Below are 16,499 nucleotides of genomic sequence, written 5' to 3'. Positions count from 1 at the left end.
GTGTTTTGAGTACTCTCCACTCCCATCATTTAAGACTCATCCCTTTTAAACACAGTAATATGCCCTTAGCCATAGATTAAACCAACTTTCTTGACTGGCTGAAAATCAGAAGTGTAATAAACCAAATAATTTCTTAGATTATAATTACTGTGTGTATAACAGAGAACTCAGTGAGTTGAAGATCATCACACAAATAAGTAGAAAGAGACAATCTCCATACACATGCCATCTTCATTTAAGAAAAGGAAATCTAAACTACACTAGAGGTCACTGCAGTTGAACCTTAGAAAGTCTGAACTGCTGAATTAATTTACAGGAAGTTCAAGAAAACAAATGTAGACTGCTGTATTCACCCTTACCTGTTATTTCAATTTTCCTCCTGTTTAGGCAGGGAAAAACAAAGGAAAAATCAGTTCACCTCTTGCAGACATATTATTGTCTGACAATATTTCAAAAGCTGTGCAGGCTGGTAATATCTACATGAAGGAGAGCAAAATTTAAAACCAGTCATTATAGTCCCAGGCTAGAACTTCCTTTCCTGAGAGACAACAAAGGATAGGCACAAAGGGCCCCTAGATGACTGAATAAACACTGCTCTGCAGTTCCTCATGACTATAACTCTTTTGTTGTGTATTACTGTGGTCATGCTTATTTTTTCCATGGTGCCCAGGAGGCCTAAGCAAGGGAGGCCTAAGCAAATCCTATCCTGCACCTCTAAACAGCTGCTCGGAAAGACAATTCCAGTTCCAGAGAGCTTACTGAGAAGAGATTGTCTTTGTAAGATGAGTAAGGATGTTTTCAATAGTGAAGGGTAAGCATACTCAAATATACCCTCACCAATACACTATTTTTCAACTCTAAAAGATGTTTTCCAGGTAAATAAAGAAACATGTATATTCAAATCAATATAGGGAGCCACGAGTGTCTATCTCCTGCTTCTGAAAATTCAACTCTATGAACATGGAAGTGGAAAACAACAGCTGGGAGGGAGGGAATTTGGAGTACAAATGAACACCAGACCCAGCTGTAGATTTGCATTCTTTGACATCTGGTGCTGAGTAGACACTGGGGAATTCTGTGACAACATGAGATTTTTTGCATCTGTCAGCTAAATCTAGCAATACTCTTTGGGACAGTTGCATGGATGAGGTAGATCTCAGAGAACTGTTTTAAGCCAGAACAAAATAGAAGAAGAAGACTATATATGATTTGGACCCTCAATTCACAGAGCTGGCAGGTTGCATGAATTGAAATCACACATCTGTTCTCCTAGAATGTGCAAGATAGCTTCCATAAAATACCAACAGGTTTGATTTCAGGAGTGCTGTGATTTGGGGCCACTAAAACCTTTTGGTGCATAATGAAAGGGGTTAAGAGTGTGTGCATGTGTGTGTCCACATGTATGTGGGGAATTCAATTAAAGGACAGACCTATACAGCTTAAAGAATGGACTTTCAACACTTCTCTTTTACAACAAGATTATTTGAATATCATACTAAATCCAGATACTCAAGGAAGAGTTGTGACCATATGAAGCAATTCCCTGATCTGAAGTAATCCTGCCCTTACCTTTGTACTTTTGCCTCATTCCAGTACAGCTGATCCTTTTTTTCTGAGATGAGAAAAAATCTTGTGCCTTATGCCAAACCAGTTTGTGGTTTACATGCAAACAAAGGAGTGAGAGTTTGAGCATCAAAGACATTTCACATTATACATTGTAAATCCTCATGTGCCCTCTTTGTCATTGACATTATATAGTGTTTGACACTACACATTGTAAAACATCATTGCCAAATGAAATCAGATGACTAATTCATGGAATTTTACTTTAATCTGTGCTTCACAGTAATTGCCATTCTTAAGAAGGCAGCTACTTAATTTAACGTGATTCTTCTTTGTATGCCACCAGGATAAACACAGACCTCATATGAAAGCATTTAACCTCCCTTCCTCATAACTCTGGATAACCAGGGCTGGGTGTAGACAGGCCAGATCGTGGTGCTGTGAAGTCTGTGGCTGTGACCTTTCCACCTCAGACATCTGAGAGCACACACTGCAGCAGTGCTAATGAAAGTGCCCTTTCTCAATGAACTCCTGCTTCACAGTCCCTGCCATGGTATATTGCATAATCTGAGATGATGTAAAAATGATCCGCAGTGCAGAAGATGAAATAAGTCTTCTTCCTTCCTTCCTTCCTCATCTTCCTCTCAGATAGGCTGCTTGAATTGCTTTTGTTTTGGGATGACCCTTGTTCCAAGTGATTTCTGCACCGAAAGGAAAGCAAAGAGCTTTTTACAGCTGCTGCTTGTAGATCATGACTCTTCAGATATAAATCAACAGGACCATTTTTATGCTGTTGTCTAGTCCCCATTATTTGCAAAAACTAATCAAATTTAAGCCATTTTCAGATACAGTGATTGAACAAGTCATTGTGTTAGAATGTTGTTTTTTTAATGACAAGTGCCATTGTGCTATTGTCATGAATATACGAAGAAATACCCTGAACTGCTTTAGCTCCCAGTTGTCTCTTTGTAAAGCAATCTTTGTGCTACACATGGGGGGGCAAATGTTTCTGTAATACAGACCCCGACTCCTTTAATTACAGCTTATTATGCTGTGAAGGAAAAAAAGCGACTAAAGCTCTTAAATACCATATTAATAACAGCTATAAATGTAGATATTACCTTAGCAGTGCTGTAATAGAGTCTGGTATGCTGAATAAAAGTCCAAAATTTTCTAAAACTATGCTGCTGTAACTATGAAAGAGACACAGGTGGGAGCTTACCAGGAGAAAATAGGCTTGGTTGACAACTTGTGGCTGACAGATGTTAAAACCCAATTTCTGAGAAATTCTTGGTTGGTTATAAATCGGGCATGAGAGAAACTTTGCTCCCTTGAGACAACTGCCAAGTTTTTGCTCTGGATATAGATGCAGTTCCTTAAAAACAGAATATATTTACAGCCTGTAAGATACCTGCTATTTTTAATAATGATTCACAACAAGCTAACAATGGAATTTTTTGTTTATATTAGAAAGTGGCGGTATGTCTGCATGGTTTTTGTGTGTCCATGCATGTGAATGTAACCCTTGCACATACTATGCAACCTGTGGAGGGCCACTATAGGTGGTATTCAAGTTATGCAATTAATTAAGTCCAGGCCACCCTAAGGCACAAGTCCCAGGGCGTGCACACATCAACCTTTCTAAAACTGGACCACTAGTTTACAGCACTGACACGCCTAAGCAAGAGACTGACATTAACCTCGTGCTAGATTTAAATCATTCCAGGCAATCTGTTTTGAATTTCCAAATGTGCCGTACCGTTCTAATGAGTTAATTCACTTGGTATCCATTTCCTCCTGTCAGCTGCTTTTGGAAAATAAATTGTGCATTGTTATCTTAGCCTTGTCTATCCTGTTAATGGTTTAGGAAATGCAGCTGAAGATTATCTGGAGTTTTCTATGGCAGAGGTTGACCTGTGACAATGGGATGATCAATCACATCTTGAAGGAGTCAGAAACCGTGAAATCCTTATTCATTTTGTTTTCTGTCTTCAGTATAGTTCTTTAAAAAATTGTTTTCCACCGTTTGTGCAGAGGGGTAAAAACAAAAGTGTCCAGAATTTTTGAAAAACATCCATTTCAGTGTTTAAATGTCATCCATCCAATGAGGGTGGATATAGCAATACACTACAAATTCCACATTTCCCAGCAGTATATTAGAAGTCTTCTCTGTTGCCTTCTTGTTTGGTGTTAGTGATTATATTGACCATACCCTGATGTTTTTTGGTGTTTCGTGATGCTTTCTTAGGCTAAGTGTGAGTGGGGATGGATGTAGTGCTCTCACCCCACAGTGTCTTTCAACACTGGACTCACAAGAGAGCGCTGTCCAGCAGGACCCTGGTGTTCCCCAAGTGCTCATCTCCTTCAGCTCAATGGCGCAGCCTTCACCTGTCAAATCCTGTCCCCGGCTTCCCAACATGTGTTAAAGATGGCAGTACTTGTATCCTCTAATTCATTCTGGTGAGAGACGCTACTTTTAACTGGTCCTCCTTGAGTTTAGAAAACAAAGCTACCCAAAGTGTCTCTGATTCCTGTTGAAGAGCTGGAAAAACTTCCACAAGAGACAATTCCTGTCTATTAATCTATTTTGGCAGCAGTATCCTTCCCTGCTCTTTCCAATCCTACCACCACTTCCAAAACCTCACAGTTTTTCTTTACACACCTTCCTCAGTTTCCTAGCAAGCATTTCAAATCTGCTCTTCTATGATTATTCCAGCAACTAATTTTTAGAAATGCTTAGATATCTTTGCTCCCTGGTGTTCTGGCTGTGTTGCTCATGTCAGCTTTCGGCACTGTGCTGTGTGTTAACCCCACTGCGGCACACGGCGCAGCGTTACTCGTGCCCACACTCTCCCTTCTCTCCAACCACAATTAGATCATCTCAAAATATCTGTACTGCTCAGAGGCTCTAGATCTGATGTGAAGGTTCATAGATTAATTTAGCACAAGTAGTTTACCTTGGGATTTAAACAAGCTACTATTTTAACAGCCCTGAATCTTTTTGGCTGTCCCTGTGCTGAAGTCCTATGCTTCCCATAGGGTCTGTGGGAATAAAAAGTGTATAAAAAGAAAAAGAAGCACAAAATTCTTAGCCTTTCAGCCCTTCATTTCCCTGTGACTTTCAGACAGTTCTGACTTGCACACTGGAGAGACTCAGAGTTATTTTTTTACAAGAAACAGATTGAATGCACAGGTTTTCATTGATCTCAGTGCAAGTGAAGTTCACCTCTCTGAAGAATCCCCAAAGAGTCTAACACATGGTGCTAGGAATAGTCAGGACCTTGTACTTGAGTCTGTTTTCTCCTGCACTTCCCCTCTCCTCAGCAGGTGGTGGAAAGACCTCTTTATTTTCCCTCATTACGCTTTTCATTGCTGCAAATGGCTTTGACCATTTTAGCCTTACTTTAACTTAAGCCACCAAAGTGGAGCCCTGAGTTGCTCTTTAATCCTGAGCTGAGTGGGAACAGAAGCTGCTTACACAGTAGTGAGGAAATCCATTCTCTGAGAAGGAATTCTCTACAGCCTCATGTGGCATTGCCTGAGAACAATCCTCACCAGCACTGATGTGATGCACAAATCTGAGCTGGGCCAAATAACTTGCATCCTGTGCACATCTGAATTTCCATTTTCTCAGAGTGTTTCTCAGTGAGCACAAAAATCCCCTCCCCTGGAGGTGCTGGTGATTCTTGGGTGGCTCTCTGTACCTTGTGTGGCCTGAATGTGCCTGGCTTTTTGCTGGTGTCTGTGGATAGCTCATTCTTCCCTTGGTGCTGAAGAGCTGCAGCTGTGCATCTGCAAGATACTCCAGGGAGAAATGGACCACAGTTTGATGTTCATAAATAGCCTCTCCAATCCAACATCTGTGAAAGAAAATGCTGTCAATGCTTCTATTTCAATTTTATCCTTAATTAAAAAAAATTGTAATAATAATAAAAAATGTCCTGTATTCTCTGTAACAAAAGTTGGTGAAGTTCCAGTGGAGTCTGTGCAATTGCATCAAATATGCCAGCAGAAAATTTGGCCCATGAAGGGAAAAGAAGTCTCAATAATGTTATACTCTCAACAGGAATATTTATTTTTCTTATTGCCAAAAGATCATTTTCTCTGTTCAGAACTCCGACTGCATTTTTTGCTATCAAGAATATGGCTTTTAAATAGAAAAATAAAGAGTAAACTATGATAATTTACAATATTACTTTAGCCTTAATTTTCAAGTGAAAACATTACCAAACTAAATTTCAGATAGCGTTTTATTATGTGCAAACCACTGTTGATATAATAACTTCTATTTTAGGTTGCTAACAAAGAAAAGAACAATGTGACCCATTTAAAAACTGGCTCACAGAAAAATATTAGTAAGCCATTTATCATTTCTATTTAATTTTGGTGATAAGCACCTTTTGATAGAAACATTTCTTTGTTACAAAACTAACAGTAGCATAGGACGTATTTGACCATAACACATGTGCTTTGCAATGGTACTGAGAAATGGACTTTCTGTTTGTTGCCAGTTGTTTGGAAAAGAAATAAAAAAAAGAGAAAATGCTCACCTTTGAATTCTTCGGTAGATGGAACCTGTTTTTTGAAATCTCTGATTAAAAGGCAAATCAAACTCACAGAGCTGGACTGCTGCAATGGCTGGATACAGCCTGACAAAAGCAATCCAAGAGGTCTCTAGAGTGCATTGGCATAGAGGACCATAATGCAAAAATAATATTACAAAATTTCTGGTAATGATAATAATACAAACATTTCTGATACAGGTGACCAAGGAGGTGAAGAGACGAAATGCTCTGCAGGACCTGATTTTCACAAACGAGATCTTGTTGGGAATGTGAATGCCAGGAGCAGATGTGGCCACCATGGAGTTCAGGATCCTGAGAGAAGACGGCAATTTAACAACCCTGGACATTAGGAAAGCAAACAATGAGACCTGCTTGGAAGTATCCCACGTGACAGCATCTTGCAGAAGAGAGGAGGAGTTCAGGAAGGCTGACTGATTTTCAAGGATCACCTCTTCCAGACTCAAGAGTTGTTGATCCCCACCTGCAGGAAGTAAAACAAAGGTGGGAGGAGGCCTGCATGGATGAACAGGAAGCTCAAAGGTAAAAAAGAAACATTCAAGAGGTGGAAGTAGAGTTAGGTCATACGGGAGGAATATAGAGACACTGACCAAGCATGCAGGGATCAGGTTGGTAAAGTCAAAGCCTGCTTGGAGTTGAATCTAGCTAGAGATAGATAAGGGCAAAAAGGGAGGTTTCTGCAGGTACATCAGCAGCAAAAGGAAGACTGGGGAAAATGTAGGCTCACTGTTGAATGGGACAGGTGACCTGGTGACAGAGGAGACAGGAAAGACCAATGTGCTCTTTTCTCTTTGTCTCCACTGGTAAAACCAACCTCCAGGGATCTCAGGTCCCTGAGACACACAAAAACATCTGGAATAAGCAAGAATTGCCATTGTTGGAGAAGGACCAGATTAGGGGACACTTACACAGCTGGAATGAACACAAGTCCATGGGACCTAATAGGATGCAACCACAAGTCTTGAGGGAGCTAATGTCACTGCAAGACCTTTCTTGAAATGCCATCAGGGAAGGGTCCTGAGGACTGGAAGAAAGCCAGTGTCACTCCTTTCTTTGAGAAGGAACTACAGGTCAGTTGGAGCTGAGTTTAGCAAAAGTTATCTTATCTTGAATTTAGCAAAGTTTTTGACACTGGCTACTGTGACATCCTTCCTGGTAAATCGATGTACAGACTAGATAACAGGAGCGAGTTGGACTGAAAATTGCCTGAACTGCTGGGCTGAAAGCACTGTGATCAGTTACACAAAGTCTACCTGGAGACCACTCACCAGAGGTGTACACTGGAGATTGATATTGGGGCCAAAAGTGTTTAACATATTCATAAGTTACCTTATGAGAGTGGGACAGTGCTCCCTCAGCGAGTTTACAGATGATAGAAAAATGGAACATGTGGCTGCCACACCAAATGTTTACACCAAATGTGGAGAAACATGCTGAACAGAAACCTCTTGAAGTTCAAAAAAGAGAAATGCCAAGTCAAAGGAACCCATAGAACTGCAGGTACCCATAAAAGCTGTGGGGTCAACCAGCTGAAAAGCAGCTTTAATACAAAGGACTTTCTGGGCTTCATTAGGAAGAGAGTTGCCAGAAACTCAAAGGTGGTGAACCTGCCCCTCCACCCAGTGCTGCTGAGTCTACATGTGGAGTTTTGTGTCCTGTTCTGGGCTGCCCAAGATGAGAGGTGTTGAGCTAATGAAGAGAGTCCAGTGCAGGGCCAAGAAAATGGTTAAGGAACTGGAGTGTCTCTCCTAACAGGAAAGGCTGAGATAGTTGGGGTGATTGAGCCATGAGATCAGAAAGCTCAGAGGGGATCTCGTCCATGTGAATAAATACCTGATGGAGGTGAGTGAAAAGGATGGAGTCAGGATCTTTTCAGTGGTGCCTAATGACAGGACAAGGGTCAACGGAACAAATGAAACACAGGAAATTCCGCTTAAATGTAAGAAAAACAATAATTTCTGTGACAGCAGTTGAACACTGGCACAGGTTTCCCAGAGAGGTGGTGGATTCTCCATCCTTGGAGATATTCAAAACCCAGTGAGACATGGCCTTGAAAATCTGCTTTAAGCTGACCCTACCTTGAGCAGGGAGTTAGGACTAGTTGGTTTCTAGAGCTACTTTCCAATCTCAGCCATTCTGTGGAACTATTGCTTATATAATAAATCAAAAAGTGTTGGCTGTGTAGGAAGCCCCATGTCACAGTCTGGATGTAATCATGCTCTTCTGCTGCTAGTAAGTTCTGCTAGAAAGAATTCATGTATAAACCTGCAGGGTGTAAGTGCATGTAGGATCCTGACATCCAGGGAGACAGCGGGGATCTTTTGGCACCTGATTCTGGGATAGATGGGGGATGCTTTGCCGCTCCTCACCAGCTGCATTCCTTAGAGGCTGGGCTTTCCCATCCCCAGGTAGGGAGCACAGTGAGCATGACAACCTTGCTCCATCAGTCTGCTGGAGAGGAGGAGCGAGCTGCTGGTGGGGAGCAGCTAGGGAGCACTGGCACTGGGGCACCTGAGGAGCCCTTCTCTCAAGGAGAACCTGCAGCTGATTTTTCCAGCCTACTTTCTAGACCTTTTGTGCTGATCTCACAAAGCACAAAGGGAATAGAGCAGGGCTGGGAATATGTGTGAAAAAATATCTCCCCCAGTCTTTTAAATACTGAAGAGAAGGAGTATGTAACAGCATGACTTTTGTACCAATTCCATAGAGATACAACCACTTGGAAAGCAGTTTTTTCATTGTTTAGGAAAACTAATTTTCTGCCCTGCTTTGAATTAGACAAAGTAATTTTATTTTCTCTCCAAGTTCCTATTATTGTTATGACTATTATCAGCAATGAATTATTTTGAACACCAAGCATTAGAAGAAAGCTATATATTTTTTTTACGTCATCCTTTTAATAGTAAATTTTGGCCTAGACCACTTACTCTGTTTAGGATTAATGCATTCATGAGCCTTAGTTTCAGTAGCTATGAAGAAAAGACATTTTAAAGCAAATTGAGGTAGCTGATATCTTCTCTAATGCATTTTTAATGTATGAGACATTGTAAGGACCAGAAAAGCATTCTGTGCTCTGCAATACAATTTGACAACTAGAAAAAAAAACAAGCAAAAAACCAATAAAAAAGAAAGTAAGATAAAAACAAGCTAACAGAACATATGGGAGAGTGAAAGATACAGCCATGCTATTAGTGTCCAGTTAGCTAATTTTATTGGTATTTCCAGCATATGAAAGATGAATGTGATAACTGGTGGGGGTATGAGGATGTTGTGATATTAATAAGAATGTAATTCCATAAGAGATTGTCTTGTGATTTATAGCTAATAATGTTACTGAAATGAGGCTAATGAAGGCAATCAATCCTATATAATACATTTTTGTAAATCTGATTCTCAAAGCATTTCTGATAGAAAGAGGATAGATTTGTCTTCTAGCAGCAATCCCTGCTGACATGAGAGCTCCCACTGAAATCAACTGACAAGCAGACAGGGGAGTAAATAAACCTCTGCAGATGCACTTCTGCTCTGCCTTGCTTCTGTAGTTCCTCTCTCATGACAATGTCCTTAGAGTCACATTTTCTGTAAGAAAACTGCTCCTGTGCATCTGGAGTGCAGTCTCAGACCTCACTGCTCTACTCATGAACTCTGCCTGCTCTGAAAGTTGCCTTTGCTCTTGCTGACTTGGGTACAGATCACAGAGACCTTTGCTGTGCTATGCCAGTCTCTCCAGACCTTTAGGTATTTATGCAATTAGCTGGTCTACGCTGCTTGGTTTTACTGGTATTATTATACTAAAGGAAGGCAAGCTTCATTGTATTTACCCATTTTGTAGGAACACTGCAGACTGCAGAGCATCTTTTCCCACCCCAGCCTCCTTTCCTCTAAGCAACTGAAATCAGCTTCAGTGAGATTTAACAGATCCCTGAAAATATACAGACACTTATTCCCCTCTTTGTCCCCTTCCTTGTCTGTTTCATTACCCATTTTCTTTGGAAAGGATGAATTGATTTATAATCTGTATCTTTATATCATTTGGAAGAACACCTTTTCTTCAGAGAAATGTCATGGGATATATTTAAAATTACAGAAATTCTAGAAATCTGGCAGTACTTTGCTTTGCTTGAAGTACAGACTCATAGTTCTCCTTATAAGGGGATGTCTACAATGAAATTACTCATCTTGTGAAAAATTTTGTGATGTTAAAGTGTGACCTCTGTTCTGGGTAGACTGTGAAGAGAAGCTCCCACACACATTTATCTCCTCAAGCCCAACACCTTCCTCTTCAGGATTCTGGAAATGGACATTATAGCAGAGGTTTCTGTCCCTGTCACCATTTAAGTCAATGGCAATTACCTTTTCGATGTCAGTGAGGCAGGATAAAATCTTGTGTAAACAGCCAGCACTCACATCTTTCCTCATCTCAAGAGCCTTGCTGACATCTGACTTAACACCTTACACATCCACCTCACCCAAATACTTAAGTAGGCACAGATATGTGACAGCAAGGAGGTATCATGGTGAAGAAAAGGATGTGAATTTAAGGTTGGATTAAAGGTGTAGTGCTATAGACAAGATCATACCATCTATTTTTCTGTGCAAGTGAATATCTCCATTCAAAGCACCTGTTGAGGCAAGCAGCATGAGGTACAGAAGATTACAGGCAAAAATATATTTGAACCATCAGATGCTCGGAAGAACTGAAGTCTTATCTGAGCTTGGTGAGAAGAACCTGAGAAATGACACAGACTGGAGAAACACCAGGAACACAGCAAGCAAGGGAATGGCTACTGATTTCAAAAGAAAAACAGCTGATTATATTTTGTCAGAAAAGGAAAGATTTTAGTCCTGACTGGTTTTTTGTGTTTGAGGTTACTTATGAAAACCACTTAGCACAGAGCAGATTAGATCCTGGCTTGTGTGTAAATTCATTAATGTTTCACTGAACTGTTCTAATGCCATTAGAGTGCCCCATGTCACATGTGTTGTGTCTATGAATGCTCTCTTTGTCTCCCTGCATAGCAAGGAAGGTGAAAGGCACTGGAATTGAACTGATTCTTCAAGCCAAGAATCTTTGCAATCATAAATAAAGTAAGTCCCTTCAGCTTAAAACATTCATTGCCTCCTTTCTCATTTACAAACAGATGTCAGCACAAGGAGAAGGCAGGTGCAGAGTGCCTCTTTCAGCTGCTTTTGAAGGAAAGCAGGAAGTGAATAAGTCACAGGGAGCTGTGTTGTTTGGATCTTTAGAAAGCATTTATAGCTTCTAGATAAGTTACTGCTAATGAGGGTGTGAGATGCCAGCTCTTTGGAAGTTACAGCATGCACTGTTGCACTGTCATCAACTCTGATGGATGCAGTGTGCATGGGAATATAATTTAAACATGAGGATATTGGGAATGATTTAAGTTACCACAGAAAGTACTTAAGAAAAAAATGCCTAATACTAGAAAAAATGTCTGGCATAGTTGAATGCTATATAGACTACAAAATTTCTTATAATCTGGAAACCCCCAAATGGATGCTCTCCATAAATTGCAGCACTGTCTGAAACTGCATATAAATACCCTGAATAGTAGCTGTAAAATATTACAATTTACAACAGCCAGACTCCTGAACCTAATGAAGGCCACAAACTGATTGTTGGCAATGATATTATTGCTGTTAAAGCCAGCAGCAGTGTAGTCTGAAAGCATACTATGGGTGTGTGGTGAGAATCTGGCTACTGCCATTTTCCCCCTTAGGCAAACCAACTTCCCCACAAAATAGTGTCCTTTTTCAATGAGGGCAAGATCAGACGTGATATGTTCCATAGTCTCTACGAGACACCAGACTGAGGTGAGTAGAAAGGAATAAGTAGCCCTATAGCCTCTCTTTCCACATCTATCAAGTCTGATGTGGGTGGAAACACGCTATTCTTTGTAAGGAGCTGGCACAATTTGCCCTCATTAGCAAAGCATGCCTACTTTTTTTTTGCCACTTTTGCTGTACCTCATTTGAAACACCACACTGCAGGGATTTTGCACAGTGCCTGGGATTTTAACTATGAAAGGAGTTTACAAGAAAAACGCCTGCAGCTTCCTGGGCTTGATGCACTGCATTGTCTACCATGGATTTCACTTTCCCCGTGACACTGAAAAAGCACTGCCATGGAACAACTTGCTTTGATGCCCTAAGCTAGCAAAGAAGTTCTGTGATAAACAAGCTTTTAATCATGTATTTCCTCACTTTTACTAAGTAAATTGCAACTTGACAAAGCTGTGTGTCAATGACTGTGCCAAAAGCTCAGCTCTGAACAGAGATGGTAAAAGAGAGTAGGAGAGAAAGTGCTCACAGGAAGCACACAGAAGAATTCTACTTTAGAAGCTGTGTCAATGCTTTGATTTAGTGCCATCAGTCCTGCTGCAGCAGGCCTTCTACTAAGTGCTAGTGTAAACAGTCCAGGAAAACTCCCAAGAAGCTATAAATGATGCCTTGTGACCTGAAAAGTATCTTCTGCCTCCCTGAATTCTAAGGAGGGATCTGCCAAAACAAAAAATGTGCCAGGACTCACAAGGAGCCTGCCCTTTCATGTGATAAGGTCTCTATGGAGAGAACTGTAGTGTAATCAAAGTACATAAGTAGCCAAATCTCAGCATCAGATTTTCAGGAAAAAGCCCTGCTGGCTCCTTCCATATGACACCAGTCCACGTGTGTCACACAGAACAGCTGGTGATGAGCCATCTTCTGCATGAAGGGAATACCCAGCACTTAAATGTATGTTAACGTACCCAATACAGGGTTTTTCAGTGCCAAAATGAATAGTCTGGGAAACAGCACACGAATGTAAGTAGCAGAGGACCTTTTCTGCTTACCTGAAAGTCATCTTGTTGCCTGAAATCTTCACAGTATCCTGGAGTATTGCACTGTCTCCTGGAGCTACTCCTCTGTTCCTTTTCCAGATGAAGGGGCTGAGCTTATCTGCTTTGCTGATGCAGATTCAACAAAGCACACTATGCTATGAACTAACTCCCTTCCTGTGGAACAAACATTAAGAAGCAGCTGAAGACTCCTGTGTTTCAACGTAAACCAGCAAATGCCTGTTTTCAGATTCTTGAACAGGAGGGTGAAGACTGTGAAATCCAAAATCCAATTGCAAGAATAAAAAGCCTGATGTCAAACTCTTCTTTTTAATGAATAAATGTTCTCTGATGCCTTCCCCCCTGCCCTTTTTATACAGAACTGCAGTACACAGATGTATTGTAGGACATTGATAAAGTATTAGAACCACTGGATAAATTACTGCATAGAAATCTGGAGTATTTTTGGAAAATATTTCATATTCAGTGTGGGAAAGTATTTTTATTTTTAATGGTGGCTGTTTGAAGTTGCTCAGTGGCTTGGAAAGTTACCAGTTCCTTTTCATTTCTGAATAAGAACATTTCTATGTCTGTGCAAGATGTCAATTCTTGAGGCTGTGGTTCTTTTTACCACACATCTAATTGGAGCCAAATATTACTACATTATTTTTGATTATATTATCACCCTGGAAGAATACTAATCCAAGAAAAATCAGTGTTCAATGTTTCTATACAAAACATTTAAATTAGAACACAATCAGTTGCTTCTTCCTTGTTATCTACCAATGATTAACGATTGGTAAAATATAAATCTGAATGGAAATATCTCCTCTTCCAAGGTTCCAGTTGATCAGTTTTGAATTGCCAAACTGAGGACATGAGCTAAGAGCCACTCTAGCAGCATTACAGTGACACACTGCCTGTCACTTACTGCCTGTTCTCCTTTTAAGTACTTGTTCCTTCATAATTATTACCTGCAGTTGGCCACTGGACTTTGAAACTGCAAACTGCTTTCCATGTCTTTTGTTTCCTGCTGTATATACACTGAAATCATACGGTTTGTTATCTGTCACTAAGATTACAAGCATCATGACTTAAAAGGAAAAAGGTAGAAAAATGTCAATGAAAATAGGGAGCTCTTTACTGACTATAAAGTGTGACACATTTCTGTACCCAAAAATAGAGCAGTGGTACTTGAAATCTGATGCTGATTCAGTGGTGAATAGAAAAAAATGAGTAGAAATAAGTAAAAAAAGAGTAAACAAATATTAATATGTAGTAGAAATTTCAGGCCATAAAAATATTGATAAACACTTCAGGAAAAATCAATAACCAGGTTTCACACAAATTTGTAACAATTTTTTAACTATAATAATTAGAGAAGAGACTTGAAGTCATTACTGTCTGAGACTCTGAATTTGTTGATGGTGATAAAGAGATAAAATATTCATAAATATTTTGGGGGTTTTATGTTTGGGGAGGAGTATCATCTGCTTGCATCATGTGTGGTTAAAGAATTTTGCATTTTATTAATAGCTAAGTGGTATTGTGCAATATCATAACCTTAAAATCTCATTTAAATGCATGCACCTAGATAGGTGCTTACCAGATTCTCACAGAACCCTGGCATTTTACAAGAATTGGCTGAACAGATCCAAAGTTTATTCTGTTTGGGTTTTTTTATTATTTTATGTTTAACAAATATAAGAAGATGTTAAAAGACCTAAATAATGTTATCATTATGTAAATATTAAAGAAAGAGAGAGAGAAATGAGATAATTTAAGTAATTACTCTCTGGTTTGACAAAAGCAGCAGGAAAACTACAAAAAATATGGGACTACAGTCATAAAAACTTGATGTAGAGGACTAATGCTAGTGACAATAGTTTTACTAGAAGTGTGTCTTGTCAAAGAAACTTATAATGAGATTACAGATTTGTTGAGGCATATGATTTACTAGTGCAAAAGATACTGATTAAAAAGGAACATTAGGGCTCATTCAAATGAATGGCATTTTAGGTCAACAGAACGTAAAATGATAATGCAGTCTGTGTCCACATCCTGTAGACTGGCTCCTGGATGCCCTGACTCAGAAAGTGGATTTACTATTTATACTAAATTGCAGCAAACAAGAGATGCAATATTTGATTCAACAGCAAAAAAAGACTAATGTGAATCCTAAATATGCAGATAAAAAAAAGAAATAAATGAGTACATAGAGGTGAAACAAGCTACAGAGTGTCCATATTTTTAATGTGGAAAATGGGAAAATGTGCAGAAAAAAGCTAAACCCAAGATATCCTGATCTTAACCCTCTAGTAAGTGTTAATGAGCTCCTTTTGTTTAGGCCTCACAGAGGTGACCACATTAGACCGCAGGTGAGCACATTAGAGAGAAAACATAAAGCAATAAAGGTTCTCCTGTCAAGGCAAACAAGCATAACATGAGCTAGAGGCTGAAAGTTAAAGCCAGAAAAATTCAAATTAGAATTGAATACCCATTAGTTAACACTGAAAGAGATTAACTACTGGAACGAGCTCTCAAAATAATGAATTCTTCATGTCTTGACGTCTTCAAGTCAGGCATTTCTGAAAAATGTGCTGTGGCTAAACACAAGTTATTATTTATTGATAGCCAAATAATTAACTTAATACATGAGCAATTGCATGAAATGTAATAGCTTGTGATATAGGAAGCCAGATTGCACTCTGAATGTACGATTTCATAGCTTTTCCAGAACAGGGCACATGAGCACTTTGCCAGCTATGGGTGTTGGCACATTGATAAGTGAAACTTAGTAGAATGAATGATGAACTGACACTCCTTTCACCATCATTTTACAGGCTCAAATATGTTGTTATCCCCTTGCCACTTCATGCTGATCAGTGCTTCCTCTTTCTCACAAGCTTCCCAGATGAAAAGTCAACCCCTGTAAGCCAACACCTGCTTGTGCTCTTCTAGTGAAAAAATGATCAGGCTCATTATTTAACTCATTCTCTCCTTTTATTTAAACTCTAGAAGGTATTATATCTTTCCCTGATTCAGTACTTCCCTTTGAAACATTTAATTTGCAAGTGGTGGATTTAACGTCTTTCAGTTCCACTGACAAAGAGCCACTCCTTTTCGATAGCCATTATATGAAATTCATAATCCTTCAAGACTCTCATCTAATGTTAAAGATCTGAAATGATTACAGCTAGGTAAATACATATTTATCATCTCCTTATTGCAGATTTTCACCCTCAGCTTCCCATCTTCTTCCTTTAATTTGCATCTGGGTGTATCTTTAGTTTTGCTTCCTTCCTAAAGGAATAAAGAACTATTTACATAGGAGTTTTGCCATGTCAGGGCCCTTGATAATCATTTGCATTCTGTGTTTCAGAGACATCCTATTTCATCCTTTAACACTCTTTTCCTTTTGGCCTGGTAACAGAAAAAAATCTCACTTCCCTTCTAGTCTTCTATTGTCTTCAGGAATTCACTTTACTTTTGTGCTTACTTTACTTCATCAGCAATT

General features: G+C 39.5%; 2 long non-coding RNA genes across 2 annotated transcripts in view; one reads left to right on the top strand and one right to left on the bottom strand.

Annotated features, from left to right (window-relative positions):
• Positions 1 to 1,809: 1,809 nt before the first annotated feature.
• On the bottom strand, positions 1,810 to 13,341 carry LOC108444997. The gene is made up of 5 exons (XR_001859730.1): positions 12,998 to 13,341; positions 6,497 to 6,609; positions 5,268 to 5,423; positions 2,786 to 2,938; positions 1,810 to 2,264 (listed from the first exon to the last, which is right to left on the bottom strand). It is a non-coding gene; the product is annotated as an uncharacterized LOC108444997 (long non-coding RNA).
• LOC108444998 overlaps positions 6,595 to 16,499 on the top strand; it is a 15,081-nt gene continuing 5,176 nt past the window's right edge. The window contains exon 1 of the long non-coding RNA XR_001859731.1: positions 6,595 to 6,668. This is a non-coding gene — a long non-coding RNA (uncharacterized LOC108444998). The remainder of the gene's footprint in view (positions 6,669 to 16,499) is intronic.

The sequence above is a fragment of the Corvus brachyrhynchos genome, unplaced genomic scaffold, assembly GCF_000691975.1.
Source record: "Corvus brachyrhynchos isolate BGI_N302 unplaced genomic scaffold, ASM69197v1 scaffold60, whole genome shotgun sequence".
NCBI classification, from domain to species: Eukaryota; Metazoa; Chordata; class Aves; order Passeriformes; family Corvidae; genus Corvus; species Corvus brachyrhynchos.
Note: the sequence above shows the minus strand (reverse complement) of the source record. Positions and strands in the feature narration are given on the sequence as shown.